Source organism: Camelus ferus, chromosome 27 (assembly GCF_009834535.1).
Source record: "Camelus ferus isolate YT-003-E chromosome 27, BCGSAC_Cfer_1.0, whole genome shotgun sequence".
Lineage (NCBI taxonomy): Eukaryota > Metazoa > Chordata > Mammalia > Artiodactyla > Camelidae > Camelus > Camelus ferus.
The window spans coordinates 11,330,236-11,352,600 of record NC_045722.1 but is presented as its reverse complement, the minus strand read 5'-3'; the positions used below and the strand labels follow the sequence as shown (position 1 = coordinate 11,352,600).

At 46.8% G+C, this 22,365-nt stretch overlaps 1 protein-coding gene across 1 annotated transcript in view; it reads left to right on the top strand.

Moving 5' to 3' along the window:
• Window positions 1–15,510: 15,510 nt before the first annotated feature.
• The window catches only part of SEMA4B (semaphorin 4B), a 51,118-nt gene continuing 44,263 nt past the window's right edge, over window positions 15,511–22,365 (top strand). The window contains exon 1 of the mRNA XM_032469421.1: window positions 15,511–15,527. The gene's annotated coding sequence lies outside the window, so the exon portion shown is untranslated. The remainder of the gene's footprint in view (window positions 15,528–22,365) is intronic.

Below are 22,365 nucleotides of genomic sequence, written 5' to 3'. Positions count from 1 at the left end.
ATCACAAGGGGCCGCGGTCTCCTGAGATCTCGCCTTACTTGATCAAATAGTAAATATGTCCTTGGGATTGACCTCCCGGGACTGAGTGTAGATGAAGAAATTCATCACAAGCATGGCCCTTTTTCTCTGAACCAGACTTAACCTCTTCAGTCATTTAGACCTGAGTTTCATTAGGAGGCAACTAGGTTTCCCCTTTGGTCAGTCAATGGTGGTTACACAGGAGGCCCATCTGGAGAGAGTTCTGTGATCAACTAGTCGGGTCTGCCAAAGGCGAGGCAGCAGGAAAGTTAAGACCTGCGTGCTAAATATTTGTCCAAGCAGTAACAGGTGGAGTATGTGATAGACGGTAGGATTAGCTTTGCTGAAAGCTTAGAAAAGAAAGAGATTAAAGATTCTACCAGGACAGGGCCGGGTAGGGGGGTAGGTTATAGCTCAGTGGTAGAGTGTGTGCTTAGCATGCATGAGTTCCTGGGTTCAACTCCCAGTACCTCCAAAGAGAAAGCTTCTACAGGAGGCTTGTTTCTTCAGCCTCCTTGCTGAGTAGTTGAGAGTGGTATAGCTTCTGATGGAGAATGTTTATCTCTACTTGGGAAGTCAAGGTACTCAGAAGGGAGAAGCACAAACAGACAGCAGCTCTTGGAGTTTGGAATCCCCCATCCCATTCTCCGCCACCACTGAATCCAGGGTACAGTGACCAGGGCAGTTACCAGGATTCCTGGGCAAGGCTTCCTCTTGGCACCCAGACCTGAAAAGATCAGCAAGGCCAAGGATGTGTTGAAATAGCCTGGCAGGAGGAATGCTGAGTTTGTCTTCCTGCCAGAGGCAGGCACAGGATGTACCAAATACAGCCTGGTCCTTTGCTCTAGGTACAGATGAATTTGGAGTCTATGGGGCCTGAAGCTTACAGTTGGGTTGCCAGGGCAGGGGATCCTTTTTAAGAAAATAGTACAAAATTAGGTAGACCCTTGGAAGGGGCCTATGCAAGTGAGGGACCTGGAAGCTTAAGCTTCAGAAAGAGATATGTGTGGAGAGGAACATAAAATAGGATGAGGAGATAGAGCATAAAGGAGGGGGAGACTGCTCTAGACTGGGGTCCTCAGGGAAGATTGACTTCTGAGCTGCAAACCAAATGACAAGGAACTGGCCAGGGGGCCATCTGTGTGAAGAGCATTCTGAGCAGAAGGAACAGCACATGCAAAGGCCCTGAGGCTAAAACAGGCTTGGAATGCCAGGACCCGGAGAAGATCAGTGTACCCAGAGTATGGTGAGCTGGGGAGAGGGCTAAGTGGTGAGTTCAGAAGAATGGGCAGGGGCTGGTTCACACTGCGCCTTGAAGGCCTGGTAAAGACACCATTATTCTGGGATCTGTGGGAGGCCACTGAAGGCTTTTAAGTGAGGCTAAATATAAAAGGAGCGTTACAGTGGTGTGTGGAGAATGGTTTGTACAAAATTCCAAAAAGAGCACAGCCAGTGGAGGGTGGGAGTGTGTCAGCAGGACTTGGCCCTTCTAGGTCTGACAGTCAGGGGGACCGCCACGGGGACAGAGTGGTGGTTCCTCCCATTTCCTCTGAGTCTCCCTCTGATGAGCCTGCCCATTACTCACGTTCACCCCACAGAGCACTTGGGAAACCAAGGGCTGATCTGTACCTGCACTGCTGGACTTCATGGGTCTGGACGGCTTCGGAAATCCCAGGTCAAACCCGTTTCATATAGACAGCCTCAAGGTGCCCTGAGCAACCCCCAAGGACCCCGGGAGTGAGCACCCTTGTTTCCAGCATATCCGACAGCCATGTTTGAGGTGGAAGGGAACGAAGCCCTCTGAGCAAACACCCTGCTACGGTCTGGCTGGGACAGCGGCGGCCATGCCCGCTCCTCGGTCTTCAGATGACTGATGTCCATGGGAACCTCTAAGATGCTCCAGCCTCGAGCGGGAAGCCTGCCACTCAGGAGGAGAGGAAGGAGTCGTATTGCTGCAGGTGGCTCATAAACAGGTCTGCCCTGTGGTGAAGGGGGAGGGAGACTGGAGTGGGAAGAGAGTCTTCAAGCCAGGGAAGGAGGGGGCAGTGGGGGCCTGTGGAGCTGGAGCAGCAGGGGGATGCAGTCAGGGCCGGGAAGCCTCGGGCTCTCCACCCCCACAGCGCCCCAGAGGAATCCGCAGGGATTAAGGGCCTCCCTGGACAAGGCCAGGACAACATCCCTGCATGCCTTGGAATCTAAAGCAAGAAACCAATCAATGTGGTAGCCCACCTGCTTGGGTCTTGGGAACGGGAGGACCAGGTGGGGAAGAGCTGGTCTCCTCTCCTGTGGTGTCTGCTGCCAGAGAGGACTGGGTTGTAGCAGTGTGTGTGAGACATCCGAACAATGGGCTTGGGGCCAGGCCAGAGTGATTCTTGCTGGGCCAGGAGGAAAATGTTTGCTCACAGTTCAGGTAATGAGAGAGTCAAGCTGGAAAAGGGGAGGTAGAAAAGCACCTTGATAAACTTGAGGAACTGGTTAACTACTAATCGGATCCCAGCAGGCCTGCCTTAAGTGGGAACAAAAAACAGCTGGGGCGGTCCTGGGGATTCCCAGAAAAAACAACCAGCCGACCATTAAACAAAGAAACAATGGAGAGAGACTACAAACAGTGCTTGTGGCCTGGATACTCGACACCAGTGATCCTCAACACCAGTCCACCCTGAGACCCTGCCCCCAGTCTACTGAAAATTAAGGCAGGTAAAGCTATCTTTGGAGAGAGGGAAGCAGTGAGAGTTGTGTTCAGCTGTCAGTGGAAGGAGACCAAAAGACTGAAAAGGCTAATGCAGGCAACCTGGGTGGGGCCCCAGGAAGATAGGATTGTAAACAGGTAAAAGAAACCTCATTCTATCTCTTTTACTTGGTCAACACAAAGCTCTTCTTGGGATGGGGCAGGACAGTTGGTTGACAAAGAGCCAGAAGGTGGCAGTGTCTACCCAGGGAGGGGCGGTGGGCAGGGCCCCTGGCTGAGATGTCCCTCTCCAGACCACAGCCAGAGTCACCCAGGTGTGCAACTCCATGTCACCCCTTGCCCTGATCCACACCTGCCAGGTCTTCCTCCCTTGGCCTGGTCCCCGAGTTGGTCTGCCCATGAGGCAAGGCCAGGCAGGGACAAAGTACCCAGGCAGTGACCTGTGTGCCAGCTGGGCTGACCTTGGACTTTGCGATCTAAATAAAATCTCTTCCCACTCCCATCCCACAGGAGGTAGGGTGCCTAGCATCCTCCTCACTGTTTCCAGGGTTCAAGATGGCTTGTTTTCCAGTCCCCCTGGCTGGAGTCCTGCACCACTGACCTCCCAAGCCCCCTCCTCACTTCCCTCTGTTGTGCACCCATCCTGGACTTGGAGTCAGTCTTTTATCTATGATTTGTCCTTACACAAGACATAGATTGGGGCAATAGAGGAGGATACTTGGCAGGAAAACAAACAGTTCAACATGAAATATTACTGATCCTGGGCTAAAAAGTTCTTTGGTATAAAAATCCCAATGATGTTTCTTGCAGAAAGAGAAAAATCCATCCTAAAATTCATATAGAATCTCAAGAGGCCCTGAATAGCCAAACAATCTTTAAAAGAAGAACAAAGTTGAAGGTCTCACACTTTCTGATTTCAAAACTTACTATAAAGCTCCAGAATCAAAACAGCATGTGGCTAGCATAAAGACGTAAGCCAAAGAAATAGAAAAGAGAACTCAGAAATAAGTTTCTCATATTGAGAGTCAAATGATCTTCAACAAGTGTGCCAAGACCAATCAATAGGGAAAGGACAGCCTTTTCAACAGCTGAGGCTGGGAAAATTGGATTTCCACATACAAATGAAAAGTTGGACCCTTACTAACACCATATACAAAAATTTACTCAAAATGGATCAAAGACCTAAACGCAAGAGCTAAAACTACAAAACTCAGAATGAAACATATGAGGACAGCTCCATGACGTTGGATGTGGTTTATATATGGTTTCTTGGATATGACAGACAACAAAATTAAAAATAGACAAGTTGAACGATGTCAAAATTTAAAACTTCTGTGCATTTAAGGAGACAATCAACAGAGTGAAAAGGCAACCCACAGAAAGGAAGAAAATATTTAGAAATCATAGATCTGATATAGGGTTAATGACCAAAGAATATAACTCCTACAACTCAACAACAGAAAAACAAACATCTGATTTTAAAATGGGCAAATGATTTGAGTAGACGTTTTGTCCAAAGAGGATGTTTAAATGGCTGATAAGCACATACAAAGTTGATCAACATCTCTAATCACTAGGAAAATGCAAGTTAATACCACTTCAAAAAAAAACACCACTTCACATACATTAGGATGGCTACTATTTTTAAAAAAAGAATAAATATTGGTGAAGAGGTGGAGAAATTAGAATTCTTTTTTTTTAATTTATTGAGTATTCGAGGATGTACAATATTATATAATTTTCAGGTGTACAAAATAGTGATTCACAATTTTTAAAAGTTATATTCCATTTGTAGCCAATTTACATTCCCACCAACAGTGTACAAGGATTCCCTTTTCTTCACATCCTCACCAACATTTGTAGTTTATGTCTTTTGATGATACCATTCTGACAGGTATGAGGTGATATCTCATTGTGGTTTTAATTTGCAGTTCTCTGGTGATTAATAATGTTGAGCATCTTTTGTTGTGCCTCTTGGCCATCTGTATGCCTTCTTTGGGAAAATATCTATTCATGTCTTCTGCCTATTTTTCAGTTGGGTTATTTGGGGTTTTTTAATGTTGAGTTGTATAAGCTCTTTATATATTTTTTTTTATATTGACCACTACCAGTCATATCATTTGCAAATATTTTCTCCCACTCAATAGGTTGTCTTTTCAGAAAATGGAACTCTTTTACACTATTGGTGAGAATGTAAAATGGTACAGCCACTGTAGAAAATAGTATGGCAATTTCTCAAAAATTAAAAATAGAATTACCGTATAACCCAGCAATTCCACTTCTGGGTGGATACCTGGAAGAATTGAAAGCAAGATTTCAAAGAGATACTCGTATGCCCATATTCATAGCAGCACTCATCACAATAGCCAAAAAATGGAAGCAACCCAAGTGTCTACTAGTGGAGGAATGGATAAACAAAATGTGGTTAAAAATACAGTAGAATGTTACTCAGCCTTAAAAAGGAAGAAAATTCTGACACATGCTATATCGTGGATTAACCTTGAGGGCGTTATGCTAAGTGAAATAAGCCAGACACTAAAGGACAAATATAGTGTGTTTCCACTTATATGAGGTACCCAGAGGAGTCAAATGCAAAGAGACAAAGTAAAATGGTGGTTGCCTGGGGCCAGGGAAATGAAGAGATTTAATGGGCACTGGGTTTTAGTTTGGGAAGATGAAAAGAATTCTGAAGATGGATGGTGGTGATGATTACACAACAAGGAGAATGTACTTAATGCCACTGAACTGTACACCTAGAAATGGTTAAGATGGTAAATTTTATGTTATGTGTATTTTACCTTTGCCGCTGCTACTTTGTCCCTGCCGCTGGGAATTTATCACTGTATACCTACCTCCCAGGCTGAGGCTCCTGCCAATTTGTTCCAGCCCCTCTTCATTTTCCTGACCTTCTCCTCCATCTTCTCTTTTCTGGGGATCCCTTTCCCCCAAGTTCCTATTAACGACCCCCATAAAGGTGTTTAGTCCTCATGTCCCTGGCACCTTCCCTTCCTCAACCAAAGAGGTTGATCGAGATATTTTCCTAAACAAAAACTTTTCTCACCCAGCTAAATGCATGGAAAACGTGGCGTCTGGCATATACCTTGGTCTCATGAGAAATGGAGTCGCCCAAATGCACAGCTGAGACTCCATCTTCTCTCCACCAGCTGCCAGGCTGAGGGTAGACCCGGGGACCCCAGGAGGAAGTTTGTCAGAGTAAAGGCTCCCCTGGGCAGCCTTTTGGCAGCCTGCTAACAGCCCCTGCTGTTACGTTCCATCTGTCTGAGCATCACAGATCAAGCCTCAGAGGTGCAGGGCCTGAGGAAAAGCAGAGAGTGATGGTGGCCAAGAGGAATCACCAAGCCCAGGCCCGGTGAACTTAGCATAGGATACAGAGGTGCTTGGGGACCAGAACCTGGGAAAGTCTGGAAGTGATGGAGGACTGGGCATTGAGAAAGTCCACACCTGCATGGAAATCCTGGGATATGTGTGTGTATATCTGTGTGTAGATGTCCCCGGAGAGGTCTTGGGGGGTGGGGAAGATTAAAGTAAAGACCAGGAGCTCTCACCGTGGGTAAACATAAAAAGCCTGGCCAGCACACAGACAATGCCTTCCAGGCATAGATCTCCAAAACAGAGGCAAGAGAGGCCTGTGAGAAGTCTTCAGAACAAAAACTACCACTTAATAAGCACTTATCAAGTGCCAGGCACTAAACGCTGGATAGTAGCTACAATTATTCCTGCTACATGCCAGGCAGGCATTGTTCTAAGCCAGCTGTCTAATAACCAGACAATGCCAGCCACATATGTAATTTAAAATATTCTAGTAGCTGTGTTTTACTTTATTTATTGTTTAAAAATACAAGCAGATGTTTATTGACACGTATACCTAATGTATACCTGGGAGATCTCCAAGTGGAAATTAGTAACTTCTCCGTGTCTTCAAAGGTTTTTTAAAAAGTGAAATTAATTGTAAAATGTATTCTATTTAACCCAGGAGATGCAACATGTTATCATTTCAACATATAATCAATAGAAAAAACTATTTGTGAAATGCTTTACATTCTCTTTTCTTGAGTCTTCCCCATCCCATGTGAAGTTACACTTACAGCACATCTCAGTTTGAAGGAGCCATACTTCAAGTGCTCAATGGCTGCTGGTGGCTGGTGGCTACTCTAGTGGACAGAGTAGTTTGGATGCATTAATTCTCAGTATAAGCTCTTTAGATACGTTAATGCATTTAGTCCCCATCCTCGTGCTTTGCTATTCTCATTTTTACAGAAGGGGTAAGCACTTTGCCCATGGCCACCCACAAGGAAGGTGGCTAAGCCAGGATCTGTACCACCAGGCTCAGCAAGGGTGGGTCGGGGATCTGGGCTGCTGCTGTCACCTTTCTGTGTCTCATTCCACCTTAGGACTTAAAGAAAAAGGCAGCCTGCTATTATTCCCCCTGCTTTGCTGAGGGGCAGCTGAGGATAAAAGAGGCTTACAGATCTGACCCTCTAGGTGGTCCCAGTGGGATCTGATTTATGTGGGGGGAAAGCTTGGGCCACATCATCTCATAGTGCAGTGAGCACCAAGAAAGGAAAGGGCGTGGCTACTTGCATCCCACCCTCCAGGTTGAGTCCGCTTGGCAAAGTTCAAAGGAAAAATGACCCCCAAGACTCAAAGTGGGAGGGAAAAAGCTGTCTGCACCATTCTCTACACCAGTATTTTAGACGGCTGCCTAATAGTCTAGCAAACAATGTACCATAATTGATTTCAGCAGAGCCCATTTTGGGGCAATTTTTCACTAATATAAATAGCCCTGCAGTGAACATTCTTGTAAATTCATTTTGCCAATAATCCAGTTTACAAGCAAAAAGTTTTTATTCTCCATTACTTTATTGTCTGGCATTCAAGGAGTGTAGGAGGGAGCTCAGTGATCTCAGCAAAGCCTCACCTGTCCTGGTGCCTGGAAGAATCCCTGCACTCGGCCACTTCCTTGTATGTTCATAATTTCACCTTCTTGTCATGTTGGCTAGTTTCATCTGCATCCAACACTTGGAGCCACCCATCGTCCTGCCCTCTAGTGAGCTTCCGCTCAAGAGGAAACATCTTTGGCTACGGAGTTGGCCGGGACCACCTCTCCTATGCAAAAAAGATCCTTCTTCAGGTCCTCCATTCAGCCCTGCTCTCAGGGGAGTCATATTGGAGCCACATGGAGCTTTGCCTCCTGCTTCGTGGAAATGTTTGTGCAGGTCCTGGCTTCCTCCCAGTTTACATCTGACTACCCTTTTACCCTTCAGCCTGGTTTTATCTCACTCAGTGGGTAGTTTTTGTGCCAATGGGAGCTGGACTAACACAGTGCTATAAATTGCCTTTCTGTGTTTTTAACTAGAGCAGAGGTTTTAAAGTAGGGTGCATGAATATTGGAGGGAAAGGACACAAACCTCCTAAATTATGTGTCTGCATGTTTCTGGGGAGAGGTTGCTTATTTTCATTCAATTTCCAAAGGGGTCTGCGACCCATGAGAGGGTCAGAACCACACCTGGAGTACATGTTTGGCTCGAGCAGCCACCAGACTGGACATTGCACTGTCTGCTTTTTTGAAGACTTTTACTGGCCAAGAATCACCTTTCTCCTGATTCCTCCGTCTCTCTTTCCCACCCCAGGGTCAGGTTTTCTATTCAGGACCATCTATCACACAGAGAACTTTAGGGCTCTATGAATGCTCTTTAGTGCGTGTAGGTGGCTGGGGGCAGCTTTAGTAGGGAGGCCTCACCTTTGCTGGATCCTGCTTGATCCCTGCCCCACAGGCTGAGGCTCAATTTCTAGCCACATTAAAAAAAAAAAAGTTACAAATTACTTCCTGAACCAGTGCGTTTCTCATGACCAGCAATAACTTTCAGTGTGAAAATTTGAAATGCCAGGAGCTTGTGGCGTTGATTGTCTTCTCTCTCTTTTTAATGACATAGTGGATTCATTTGCTAGGGCTGCCGTCACAAAGCACCAGAGACCAGGGGGCTTAAACAATACAAATGTATTTTCTTAGGGTTCTGGAGTCTAGAAGTCCAAGGTCAAGGTGTTGGTAGGGTTGGTTCCTTCTGAGTCTTCTCAGCTTGCAGATGGCTGACTTCTCCCTGTGTCTCTACATGGTCTTCCCTCTATGAGTGTCTGTGTCCTAATCTCTTCTTATAAGGGCACCATTCATATTGGATTAGGGCCCACCCTAATGAGCTCTTTAAAGGTCCTTTTTCAAAATACAGTCACACTCTGGACAGAGGAGTAGAAAAGTGAAAGTTACAAGATGCCCCTTTACAATGGGGAGACATCGCGTCCATGCACTGGGGCTACTGGTCGCCCGCACATGACAGTCCTCTCCTTGGTGTCCTCATCACTTAAGGGAATAAAAGTGTGATTTGGAGGATGGTTTATGAATCTGTCTTCAGGGTAAAGATGTAAGTTTATTTGAGGAATGACGGGTAACTTGCCTTTTTTCCCTTTCAGTATCTTTGTCTAAACTAGGACTGCTTTCATCTGAGAGGGCACCCCCACTGAATCTTAGGGCCGTTGGCCAGGGAGCCCCTCGATTCCAAACTAACATCTCTCTTAGCTTGTCTGCTTTCATGTCAGGTACATCTTCTGAGCTTTCTACTCACCTGTGCTTTTTCTGGCCATGCCTCTTGGCCTGAATTTGTGCCCAGCCTGGACCAGAAGCAACACAAACTCTTCTCTAAAAGGATGGCCGTTTCTCACAGCCAGAGCGCACGAGGCTCTTCCCCCCACAATTTCTGAATTGCTTACCCGTGAGCCCCTGCCACTTACATCTCGTTTTAAGCCCAGAATTCTTTCTGCAGTTCCAGAGCCTTCCGTCTCACTGCTGGGCATCTCCATTTTCACGTGCCGCCTTGTCCTCCTGTGGCTCCACGGTCCCTAGTTCAGAAATGAGCACACCTTCCCTCCAGTCACCTGCGTGGCACCGCTCCCATTCAACTGCCTTGCCAGGTGGAGGTGAGGATGGAAGACAAGAGAGGGTCGCTGTCCTCTACAGTGTGAACTGTACTGGCCGTGCCCCTGTCTGTCCCCATTTGTATCCCCTGAGTCGGGCAAGGAGCCAGGTCCGCAAAATAATAAATGTTTGTTGAATGAAAATACATACATACATACATACATACATACATACATACATACATACAGTCACATTGTGAGGTACTGGGGGTTAGGACTTTAACATGTGAATTTAAGGGACATAATTCAGCCTATAACACATAAGTTACATTTTTGTGATTACAAAAGTAACATATTCAACATAGAAAATAAAAATGAAGAAACTAAGGTAAGAATCTCTGCAAAGGTCATTCTTTTTCTTAGTTTTTTTGTGACGTATGTAAAGTAAAAGTGAAATCCTACCCCGCTGTCTTCGCTTCTACCCGCTCCCCCATAAAGAACACGACTGTAGTAACAGAGGCCACATCTCGAAGCTTTTTTTGCTTGTACGAGCTGCTTCCAGGAACATCCTTGTCCACGCATCCCTGGTCGTGCCATGCCCTACAGTCCATGTATTCCTGGAGAAAACATCCCTGTGAGGGGCGCTGTGGATTAAATCTCTGTGCACATTTACAATGATTCTAGAATTGTTTTGTTGGAGGGTGTACAAAATGCCAATCACTAGAGCTCAGATTTAAAAGGAAATTGTAAAAAGAAGGAATATAACGATGGCTTCCTTAAGGCGCTGTAATGTTGACTGTGCTTGAGTTTAGGTAATGGGGCAGTCATTTTTCCTTACTTCCATCTTCCTACTAAGTTGGATTTTCTACATGTTCTTAAATGAGTTTATATTACTTTTTATAGTGGAGGAAATAAACAGCTGTAATAGAATACCACCAGGGAGGACAGTGAAAAGGGACTTTTAGTTCTGTCCAGAGCCAGGAGACAGAAGAAAGAGCAGGTCTGCTGCTAGACGCCGGGGGAGGGAGGCTGAGGGGTGGGAACCCATCAGGCAACGGGGCCTTTGCCTTTCAGACCTGGAGGAGAAGTGTGTGCATGAATGAGCATCGCCAGGGAGGAAGTAGTTCTTAGCTAGTCCAAGATGAATTGGAGAGTTTGTAAATGAGCTCCTGGCTACTTGAAATAAGGTCCTTTGGCCTGGGCTAATTATATCCCCACCACCGGGAAATGGGATGCTGAGTCACTGCCTGCAGTCTTTGAAATATTACAACAGAAAATGAGCTGGAAGTCTGGAGAGGGTCAAATGGCCATTTCTGATTTTGAAAGGGAAGAAAGTGGAGACTTTGAACATTAAGCCAGAGCGCTGAGCAGAAACAGAGGGGCGATTTGAGAAGCCCCAGAAAAGGAAGCAATGATTCCTGGGAGCCAGAATGGGTTCATCAGCCCCAGCTCCACCCCACCCTCAGCTCGAAATGCTAGATGTGGATAGCCTGGATCCGGCGGGTCTCCAAATAGACTTCTGGTTGTCATCTTTTGTGGAGAGGGAGAGTCTGGAGCAGATACCAGTATAAGTCGGTCAGATGGTAGCAGATTAAATTATCATAACCCCAGATCAGTGGATTGATGTCAAGGTCTGTATCAAAAAGCTTTCAGTGGGGAGGGTATGGCTCAAGTGGTAGAGCACATGCCTAGCATATACAAGGTCCCGGGTTCAATCCCTACAAACCTCCTCCAAAAATAAATAAACAAACCTAATTTCCTCCCCACCAAAAAAAAGATAAAAGAAAATCTCTGTCCTGCCCAGCATGTTTTCTCAATTACTAGGGATTAGGGATGCAGCAGAAAACAAGAAAGATACAGACCCCTGCCCTCGTGGAGTTTATAAACTAGTATAACCTATTACCAGTACTAGAATCTACTCATTTATAGAGGAAAGTTTGTTTTTGTTCTAAGGAAATACAACTATTTCTTTGACCTCATTGAGAGAGGTCTATACAGCTCATGTACTGTCCCTTCATGGTCTAAAGGACCTTGTGGCCTGACAGGTGGGATAGGGTGCAAACCTCTGCACACAGGTGGAGCCCAGCAGTGTCCCAGGGCAGCGCAATTGGGCAGCTGGCCTCTGCAGGTGAGGCACAAGTCGCCCCCCAGGCACAAACCTGAGGTGAGGCCACTCTCTCACTCACTGAGGAGACCCTCCTGGCTGCCTCCCCAGCAACTTCTCACTTCTTTCTTCTTAAAAGTGCAGCAATCCTCCCCACCTCAAGTTCCCACCTCTCTTCCTTGGATCCATATGCCTCAGGGAAAGTTGACCCACACCTCAGGAGTGACCCCACTAACTTAAGAGGAATCCTATTCCCCTTGGTTCAGGAAAGGGCATGTGACCCAATCTGACCAATATCCTGAGGAGAAGTCCAGGTAAAGGGAAAGAGTGACTTCTGGGAAGTCTTCTCCCCACTGAGAGGAAGCCATAGTCTACCAATTAGGAACGTTTTCATCAGCAAATAACAGAGCACATCCCTCTGGCCACATCCTGACAAATAACAGTTTAAGAGTGAAGCTATCTGATGAGCTCAGTACAAAGTCTGAAGGTAGGTGGTTCCTGGCATTGGGTTGGTGCCTCAAATAATATCAAGATCAACATCTCTGTGATTGTCTTTGGTTTTTGGTGTCAAGAAGGCTGCCACTCCAGTCATTCTGTCCATGTTAAAGCAGGAAGAAAGGGGCCATGCTAGTGGCACTTGTCCCTTTTCTAACCAAAGTTTTCTCAGAAATTCCCCAGCACTCTCCCGCTTTCATCTCATTGGGCAGAACTGTGTCACATGGCCACTCCTCACTGCAAAGCAACCTGGGAAAGTGAGTTTTTAGCTCTTCTTGTCTAAAGAAGAAACAGAAAAGGGAGAAGCGAGTTGGGAACTGGCACTGAGTTAGCTCTAAACAGAAAGTGACCCGCCTAATTTCTGAACATCTCAGGTCTGGAACTGCTGCTGCCATCTTGGTTCCAGCCTGAGCAGGAAGCAGCACTGAAAAGGCCAGAGCAGAGAGCTGGAAAAAAAAAACCTGCATCCAAGGTCAACAACCCAAATGGAAATTAAGCAGAGTAGGTGAAGACAAAGGTCACAGAAAAGGAAAAGCAAGTAGCCCTTAAGCATATGAAAAAATGCTCAACTTCATTCAACATGAGAACAATTAAAATGGAAATGACGCTGTTACACCACTTTTCACCTATCAGATTGGCAAAAATCCAAATGTTTGCCAATATGTTGTTGGTAAGACTGCGAGGAAGCAGGCACTCTCATGTGTGAAGGGCAAAATGGCACAGTCTCCTGTGGCAGAGAAAGACTGAACAAAGGAACACATGAACTGGGGTCTTTATGTCCTCATGGAGATGCCATATCAACTTACCTGGAGCCCACTCTCCCATGGGACTTCCCATTAAGTGACACCATAAATGTCCTCACTGATTAAGCCAGCTTGAGTAGGGTTTCTGTTACCCAGAACCAAAAATATCTCAAATGATGCCCTGCCCCCCACCCTGAGCCCAGGAGCAAAGTCATTCTGTCTAGAAGCCAGATCTCAGAGTCTAATGAGGTCAACCAGGGACTAGTCAAATCCTAACAGGTACAGGTCCAAATGCTGAGATCATTGCCGACAGCAGAATCCCTCCCAGAGAATGGGCCACGAGTTGTTCCAAAAGCAGTGGGTGGGCAGCTGCCTAGGGTAATATTCAATCCTTGTGGTCACAAGAAGGGGCTGTGTCCCCAGCAGTTAAAAGACTTGATGGAAGGAGTGGGAGGGTATAGCTCAGTGGTAGGGCACAGTGCGTAGCATGCATGAGGTCCTGGGTTCAATCCCCAGTACCTCCATTAAAGTAAATAAATAAATAAACCTGATTACCTCCTCCCCCACCCTGCAAAAAAAAAAAAAAGAAAAAAAGAAAGAGAGACCTGGTGGAATCCAAAGGGAGAGATGGTCCTAAAAGTGGGAACTTGGGGCGGTGAGATGACTGCCTTAGGTCTTCTTGACCCTGTGTCTTTAGCTGCTTGGTTCATCTGATTGTCTTTAGTTGAGTTTCTTACTGGCTGAGCAACTTTCTGGTTCCTGAGGAGTTCCAAACTGTGTGGCAATTGTATACTCCAATGTGAATGAACAAATTGGCATTCTCTTTGTCTTTTGAAAAACTGCTAAGGTAGGATGGAAAGTCCTGGTGGAATCCCTCAATCCTTGCTCTCAACATTCCTCACTAATGAACTTCCTGATCTGAGATGTTTAAACAGTTGGCACATGCCCTCCAGCTACATCGTATTTCATAACCCATGACCTCTATAGTGAACCCAATGACCAAAACACACTTCCAGGCTGTTCACGGACAGAGTACATGGCTCCCACCTGTACGACAGCCCCATCCATGTGTAGGCCTGCATCTATCTGTTCTGCCCAAGTGTTCTCTGCAATGAGAGGGAGAACACCTGCCCTCTGGGGCTGGGAGACTTCATGGCTCTGGGGATCCAAAGAACTTGGTTTGCTCCCTTCTAAGATGGAGGCAGGACCAAGGCATAATCAGTAGAACACCACCGAGATTGTACTGGCAAGGGGTACCCTGATGCCCCCAAGTACAGCCTTAGGTCTGCTAGAGGCCGTAAGAGATATACAGGTGGGCCAGGTCTCCCTGGTAGTGGTTCACATTTGATCATGTGGCAGCCCAATGGCAGGAGCAGGAGGGTGGGAAGGAGTGTGGGGTCTTTGACAAGTGTGGACAGTGAGACAAGCTGCCAGGTGGGCCACCAGGCCTTGGGGGCATAATGGTTATACCTCCAAATGTGTATAGATGCCGACCTCCTCCTTGACATCTCTCCAGCCCCAGGAGGCCTCAGTCTGTGGGCTTGGCACTCTTCCAGGCTCCTCTCATATCATATTTCCAGCAAGTGTCCTGTCATCAGCCCTCCACCCACTCTGATTACTGCTCTCAGCACATGCATGTTTAGTTTATACCCTGCTGTTAATTTGTGATGGTTTGCAGGTTGTGTCATGCGTGTATATTGTTTCTAAGGTGGATACAGGCCCCTGAGATCAGGATCTGTCTTCTACTTTGTTTGTTTGTTTTTTTTTAATCTCCATCTTCCTCCTCCACAAACACCAGCACCGCGCAAAAACAATGAGCACCTAATACAGGGCATTACGTAACGTAGACAAAAATGCTTGTAAATAAGTTAACATCACCAGTGCTCAGAGGTTTGCCCCCAAGGTAAACAAACACTATGTAGGTGAAAAGCTGAGTTTTCAAAGCTGAGGAATGTGAAGAGAGGAGCTCTCACAACTCATTTTACAGACGAGACACCCATTTTCCCCGACTGAGCTATTTGAATCACAAAAGAAGTGAGAGGCGTGTTCCATAACCTCACGGAACGTATTAACCTGGGAAGATTCTTCATAGAGCTGGCAAATATGTAAAACAACCATTTTCAGACATCACATCCTCCTGCCTTTGCAGATACATATAAAAGAAATGAAGAGTTGGAAAACATTTGCTTTGGCTTTGGAAAATCTAAAACAGGTTTTTCCAGCAGTCTTCACTATGAATTTACTTGAGATATCAAACTGTCTAACTTAACGTGATTCGAGTTCTCAGCTTTTCAGAAATGTATTTCCTTTTAAACCCACACCTTCCTCCAAAATTAAAGGCACAAATTGTCAGGGAAGACCAGGATGCTAGGTGGCTCCTGGCCACGAGGGGGAGTGGCCTCCCTAGTCCTGGGTTAAGGAGCTGACCATGGCGGCTCCCGCTGTGCCCAGGCTCAGCCCAGCAGGGATTTCAACCCTTTCCCTGTAGCCCAGGTCTAGGGGCTCGATGGACAGCAGACCTCTTCTCCTATTTGGGCAGCTCCCGCAACGGGTATGTTTGGGGTGCAGAAGGCCACGAGCGGTCTGTCTGGGAGGAGGTCATGTTTAAATTACAGACTGGGCAGGAGTGCTGCGCTGGCAGCTTCACCCAGGAGTCAGGAGGGCGGTGGTGTCTGGGGCATGACCTCCGGTGGCTGTGGTGCTGGTTAGGGCGCTGGGCAGAGCCAGGCTGGCGAGGCTGAGAGAGCGTGGGTGTGGCAACCACAACAGAGATGAGGCCCACATGGGGCCTGTGGGATCCACTTTGTCCCCGGCCAGCTCCTCCCAGCCTGGCCGGAATTGGAATTGTGTGGTGTGTCCCAGGCAGAGTCCACACTTTTCAGCGAGGTCCTCTGCGGTCTGGCTTCATCTCCCTTCCTTGGTATTACCTTCCCTAAAAGTAGCTCGTCTCCAGCCAAGCCGAGTGACCTGCCCTTCCCTCAAATGATTTGTACTTTACTTCACTCATTTATTCATTCACTTACTCGTACCACGCACTAAGCACTATGGAGTGCCCACCGGAGCCAGGCACTATGAAGATACAAGACAGGGTCCTTCACAGGCAGCGGTCTTATGCCTCCATAACTTTAGTCATGCTTTGCTCTCTGTCACTTTCTTCCTGGCCAGATTTTACCCTCCCTCGTTGACTTCCTCAAACTTCACCTGCTCTAGGAAGTCCCTTCTGATGACTCCAAAGTGAGGAAAAGTACCTAGTCTGCCCCGTTTGCTGTCATATCCTGAGTGCCTAATACTGTACCTGGCACAAGCTGGGGCTCAACCAATGTCTGTTGATTTGAATGAATCAAGTAATCTTATTTGTTTATGACTTCACAGCCCAGATTGTCTAAAACTTTCACCTGGCAAATCATCAAGTCCTGCTTGTGACATCTCTCCTACTGAACTGTTGTGTTTATTACCACCCAATGCTTGTGGGTTGGATTAGGCAGGGCTCTTAACTCATGAGGGAGAGGAAGGAATTTATTGGCTCATTGAAACACACCACCAGAGGATGGGCAGGAAGGGCTAAGCCAGCCTTAGGGACGACAGGAATCTGGGATTATAGTGTCAGGAAACCCTGCTACTCATCATGGCTTCTCTCTGTCATGTCTTCATCCCCAGCTTTTGCAAACAGGCCTTCTCCCCTCAGAAAACGGCTGTTAGCTGGTCTGGATTTTACACCCTTCAAGCTCAGCAATCCAAAAGGAATAGGATTTTCCTCTCCAGCTCCAACTTTGAAATCCTGGTAAAAGCTCTAATAGGCTTGGTTTTTCTGGATCACATAACCTTATCTTGGATATATCACTGTGACCAGGGGCAGTGATGTAGGGTGATTGGCAGCCCTTACATGAATAGCTGAGCTGGACTAGTGAAGAAGCTGATCCCCAAAAGATGGATGAGAGAAACAGACACAGCCATTGGGAAGAGCTGTGACCACCACCCTGATGTATATTTACAACAGTGATGGTGCTCGTGTTTTCATGTATACTCCCCGTTATTGGGAACAAGGATCATGCATGCACATAATGCCTTGGCTGATAACAAGAACTTGATAAATACTAATTTATAGGAAAAGGAGTTTAGTGTTTTGTTTTGTTTTTAGCTGAAATCCCTGGTGGAACTTGCCTGCATTTGGCATGAACCTACAACTGCCCATTTTGTCGTGGCGGCTGTAGGTGGGGTCACCTGTCTCAGGGTGTGGAACTAGAGAGAATACTGGTAGCTGTGTTATGACTTGAGCTGTCGCTTCCGGTTTTCCTTCTGAGAAAATCTTCTAAGCCCAGCAGTGTGAGTAACACTGGCTTTTTGTCTCAAATGGGGAATGGCTCTAAGACTGGTTTTTCTGTTTGTGTTTCTTTGTGTATTTTGGTAGAAAGCAAAGATGGCAATTTTCTAAAATGGCCTCTTCCTTGGATGGGGTCAGGAGTGTGGCCATTTCAAAAGATGAGGCATTCCTCTCGGAAGAGCTTCAGGCTCTCAACAGCCCTATTGGGTACTGTTATTGTACCCATTTCTTTGATGAGGAAACAGAGGCCCGGCAATGGTAACATGCCCAAAGTCACAGGGCTATGGGAAGCGGGGAGGAGGACAGCAAGACATGCCTGGATAAGGAGCCATGCGCCAGAGGCTTTGCGTATCTCAAATAATTTAATCTGCACTGCAGTCCTCTGAGATCAGAATAAGATGACAAGCTTAGAAAAATGTGAACACCTTGCCTAAGGTCAGAGAGGTAGTTAGGGCTGGGATGCAATGGTTCCAAAGCCCATACTGTTTTCACTTCCTTATATGGTGTGACCTTGCACAGGTCACTTTATCTCTGTGTGCCTCCATTTTTTAATCTGTGCTATGGGAGTGATAAAAGGACATGCCTCCTGGGCTTGTTGTGAGGGTTAAATAAAATGCTTCTTAGGGTAGTAAGAGTACCGTGAGCGGACACTATTGTTGTTGTTGTTATTAAACCATGAGACCTCCCTCTGGGTCACAAGTCAGGCCGCTCCCTGTTGCAGAAACACCAGATCCCGTGGGAGCCCCTTTCTGGCCCAGGTGCTCCTGAGGCCCAGCTGCAGGTGCCTGGGAAAGTTTGCATCGGGAATAAAGGGAACAAAGGCTCCAGGTGCTGGGTTGATGCTTTGTCTGGCTGCAGGCCTGTTTCCTGCTCGATCAGGTTGCTCCTGGCTGGCTGGGCTCCTGGCAACCCCTCCCCCCTGCCCCTGGCCAGCTGGGCAATGCACTTCCTTTCTGGAGCCCAGCCCTGGGAGATCACTGGCTGAAGCAGGAAGCCTTGGGGCACTGTGCCCTTCCTCCAGCTCTGTGGCTTTAGTGAACCCTCTCCTATCCTCCATTGGTGGCGTGACCCTGGGGGGACAGGCTGGGGCTCAGGGGTCAGGACCAGAGACTTGGACTTGAATGCCAGCCCAGGAAGGAAGCAGCAAAGCCCCCTAGTCAAGCAGGCTTTCTCTGCCTCTCAGTTCTAGTATGTAGCTTCAGGAGATTGGACTGGTTCCTGGATAAAGCCCTTGAAATCCCTAAAAATTCCTTGGGGCACCCACCACAGCCTGTAGGAGATGGAACTTCCAACCCAATGGAGGGTGATCTTAGTACAGGACAAACTAGATCATGTCCTGCTCGCCTCCCCTTCAAACCCACCACTAGCCCTGGCCCTCCTCCCTGCCCGCCCTCTCCCACTGCAGCTCCAAGCCACCAGCTTCTTGAAGTCCCTTGAATGGGAACACTTTGTGCTCCAGGTCTTTGCTTGGCTGTCCTTGTCACTCAGGTCTTAGTTCTCAGGTGTCACCTCCTCAGGGAAGCCTTCTTTGGTCACCTCCTAAACTAGCCCCTGCCTCATCCCCCTCTATCAACCTCATCCTGTTTCATTTCACTCAGGGCCCTCACCTCTCTCTGAAGCTTCCTCGTTTTTATTTGTCCCCCTTTTTATTGTCTGCTTCTCCACCGGAATCTAAGCTCTGCGGGGAAAGGGCCTTGTCTGCCTTTCTGTCTACTGCCTCCCCAGCTCTACAGTCCCTGGCGCTCAGGGGGTCTCTCTAGATCTCCCCTCTGTCACACCCACTTTTGAAAGAGGGTCTTGGTGTCCGTTTCCATCATGTCTCTCTGCTCTGGGCAATGGAACAGAGCTGTGGTGAGGCAGTTTTGCAGGTATGAAAACACTTTAGATTTCCAAAACACTTTCACATGTGGTGCCTCGTTTAAACCTCACATCACAGCTACCTGTAGGACAGGTAGGGCAAGAGAGAAGCACCGTTTTATAGATGAGAAAATTGAGGTGCCCAGAGGCTTAAGGGACTTGCCTAAGCTCATATGCGTCAGAGGTGGAGAACCAGGACTGTAATTTGAGACTTAGGAAACTCTTTCCAGGACTCCAAGCCAGGCATGAGAATGCCTTAAAAGAGAAAATTCACATTTCAAACATATTTTTCCATTAGATCACGTTATAGGTGGACAGATATTCCGAATCATTGCACGAGGGGGTAGAACTCTGATCTCCAAGGTTCTTTTCTGCTCCAAGTTTTTCTAGGTCTCTATGATATATGTGTAACCCTAAGTCATATCCAGGGAAACTCTAAAATTCTTGCCCTCTTCCGTGGCTGAGAAATCTGTTTTTAACTTGCTCTTCCGCCATGGAATTACGGCAGTGCCTCTAAATAGTATGTGGTACATAATACTTAGTGCTCCCCACAGTCGTATGTCACACCTAGTTTCACGTATATTCAACTGCAGATGAGGCTCAGAGAGGAGAAAGGACTTGCCCACCAGGAAAGTGGCAAAGGCAGCTCTAGAACTCAGCTGTAGAACCAGCTGGTCTGACTCCAAGCAGGCTGTTTCTCCCACCATGCTCTTCTGCATGTGAATTCACTCTCAGCTGCATGGAAGATGAAGTTCTTCAAGACATAAATTGTTCAAATCATAACGCCACCTTTAGATGCCTTTATTAAGCTCATTGAGAGCTTAGTAAGTCTTGCCAAGGTCTTCTGCTAGATCCTGCAGCGGGACAGGGAGGAGATGAGAGGCTTCCAGCTGCACTCATATGATGGAATATACAGCAGCTCCTCCCAAAGAGAGCAGAAATCTATGCCAACTGGTACTTGGCTTATACATGCCAGTGTGGTGATGCAGGCATATGTAGAGATGGTCTGGAAGGCTGTACTTCAAAACGTCAATAGTGGCCTCTCTAGGGATGGCCTCCTGGGTGATTTCCAGTCTCTTTTTATGTGTTTTGGTATTGTCTGAGCATATATTTCCTTTATAATCAGAAGAAAAAAAAAGCCATTTTCATCTTAAAGGGAATTGAAAAAAGCTATTGAAGAGAAATAAAAGAACAGGAAGAGGGCTTGATATGTGTATGACCAATGTTTTCAGTCAAATTGCTCTGGGAATACAATGCAGGGAAAACCTACGTCAGCTGCTCATGGACCCTCTGTTAGGGGGACATTCAAATTACAAACGTAATAAGGACAAATTGGACATCTTCCTCTGAATGAGGCCACCGATTATAATCCTCTCTGAACAGCTCTCATCTTTCTCAGACTCCTAAGGATGAATGTCACAGCCCTTCCCAAAGATTGTGTGGTGGCGTGGAAAGAAAAACGAGAAGCGAGATGACTTGTTTATGGATGATAGTCAATGAGTCAGAACTCATGCAGCGCTCTGGAGTTTCCAGGCCGTTAACTTATCTGCCTGAACCTGTGAGTCAGGGTCAGTCCAGCCCAGGTGGTTTGTGTACGTGCATCCCTGCCCTGCCCTTCCGGGGCCAGCTCCCAGCCTTCACGCATGCACACGCACCGTCGCTCACCCACCTCCTCATCCATATATCCTGGGAAGGGTGCGGGCATGCTTGGCTTATTCATCTGTCGATTCATCCATTTGCAGCCCTCTTGAGTGCCAAGCTCAGGCTGTAAACAGACTGTAAGGTATGAACCAACAAGGGAAAGTAAATAGTAGTACTTCCTTTCCCATAAATGTTGCAACTGCCCAGCCATAGCTTAGAGCATGTATTTTGTGAATAACCAGAAATACCCTATATATCAGCCAATAGTGGTCAGTTGTAACACATTGTATTATGTTCAGAGAATAGACTACTATGCAGTGGTTAAAAAGGATGAAGTAGACCTGGGCACAGTGATATAGGAAATGGTTAAAGAATAAGGAAAGTTGCATAGCAGGGTGTATATTATGCTCCCATGTATGTGAATGTGTATTATGACTCTTATTTTTAAAAAATGGATATCTTCACAGTGTAAAAGATAAAAACTATAGAAAAATTTAGACTGACATGAAACTTCCCATTATGCCTTGGAGTAGTCAGGATAAGCTTGGTTATGCTGTGGTAACAAACACTTCTAAACAGCTCTGGCTTAAAACAACCGAGATTTATTTCTTGTCTGTGCTTTAATTCCCAGCGTGATTTGCATAGGCTGAGCTCTTTGTAGTCAGCCCCTTAGTCATCGTAGCACCACTATCCTCTTATGATGCCACCCTCCCAGCATGAGACTTCAGGGTTCAACACTGCAAGGGAAGAAAGTATGGGAACCGCACGCTGGTTCTCGAATGCTTCCTCCAAAAGGGACACCTGTTACTTTTCCTCATATTTCACTGGCCAGAGCAAGTCACATGGCTACACCTAACTTCCAGACAGTATGGAAGTATAATCCTCCCATGTACCCAGAAAGACAAGACAGCTGGAAATATCGGTGAGCCCTGGTAATGTCTACCACCCACCCCAAGCCGGTGGCATCGTTCCAGGCCTTTATGTTTACATTGATATACATAGTAGTTCTATAGTAATTTTAAAATAGAACACAGGTTTGATACTCAGACTTATGTCTGAATCTCAAATAGGTTACTTACCTGCTGGGTTCCCTGAGACAAGATGCTTGTCTGCCCAAGACTGAGCTTTCTCATCTGTACCTGTTTACGGGGCTGATGTAAGCATGAAATGTGATAGTGTAAATGAAGCCCTTCATAAACAGTGGCTTACAAAAGTAGGGATGTCTAACCAGGAAATAAAAAAGGTTTGAGGGTGGTTGTTTAGAGGGCTGGAGGTGGGTTGTACAAAGAAATATGGGGGAAAGAAAGCCCTTCCCATCTATCAGAGGTTTCTAGGGCAACACCTGGACCAGCTCTCTCTATATCAATGGGAGATGTGCTGTGGGCTGGGAGAGAGGGGCATCTTAACGGCCAGACAGTAGCTGCCTGGTGAGATGGAGCGGTGGGTCAGGCGCAAAACAGCTGCTCTGTGTCAACCAACACCGTTCAGCAGATCTGGGCTTCGCTCCTTCCCAGCCCTTGTCTTCTTAAGGCTGAGTGTGCTGTTGAAGAGAACAGCTTTCTAGAGGGGG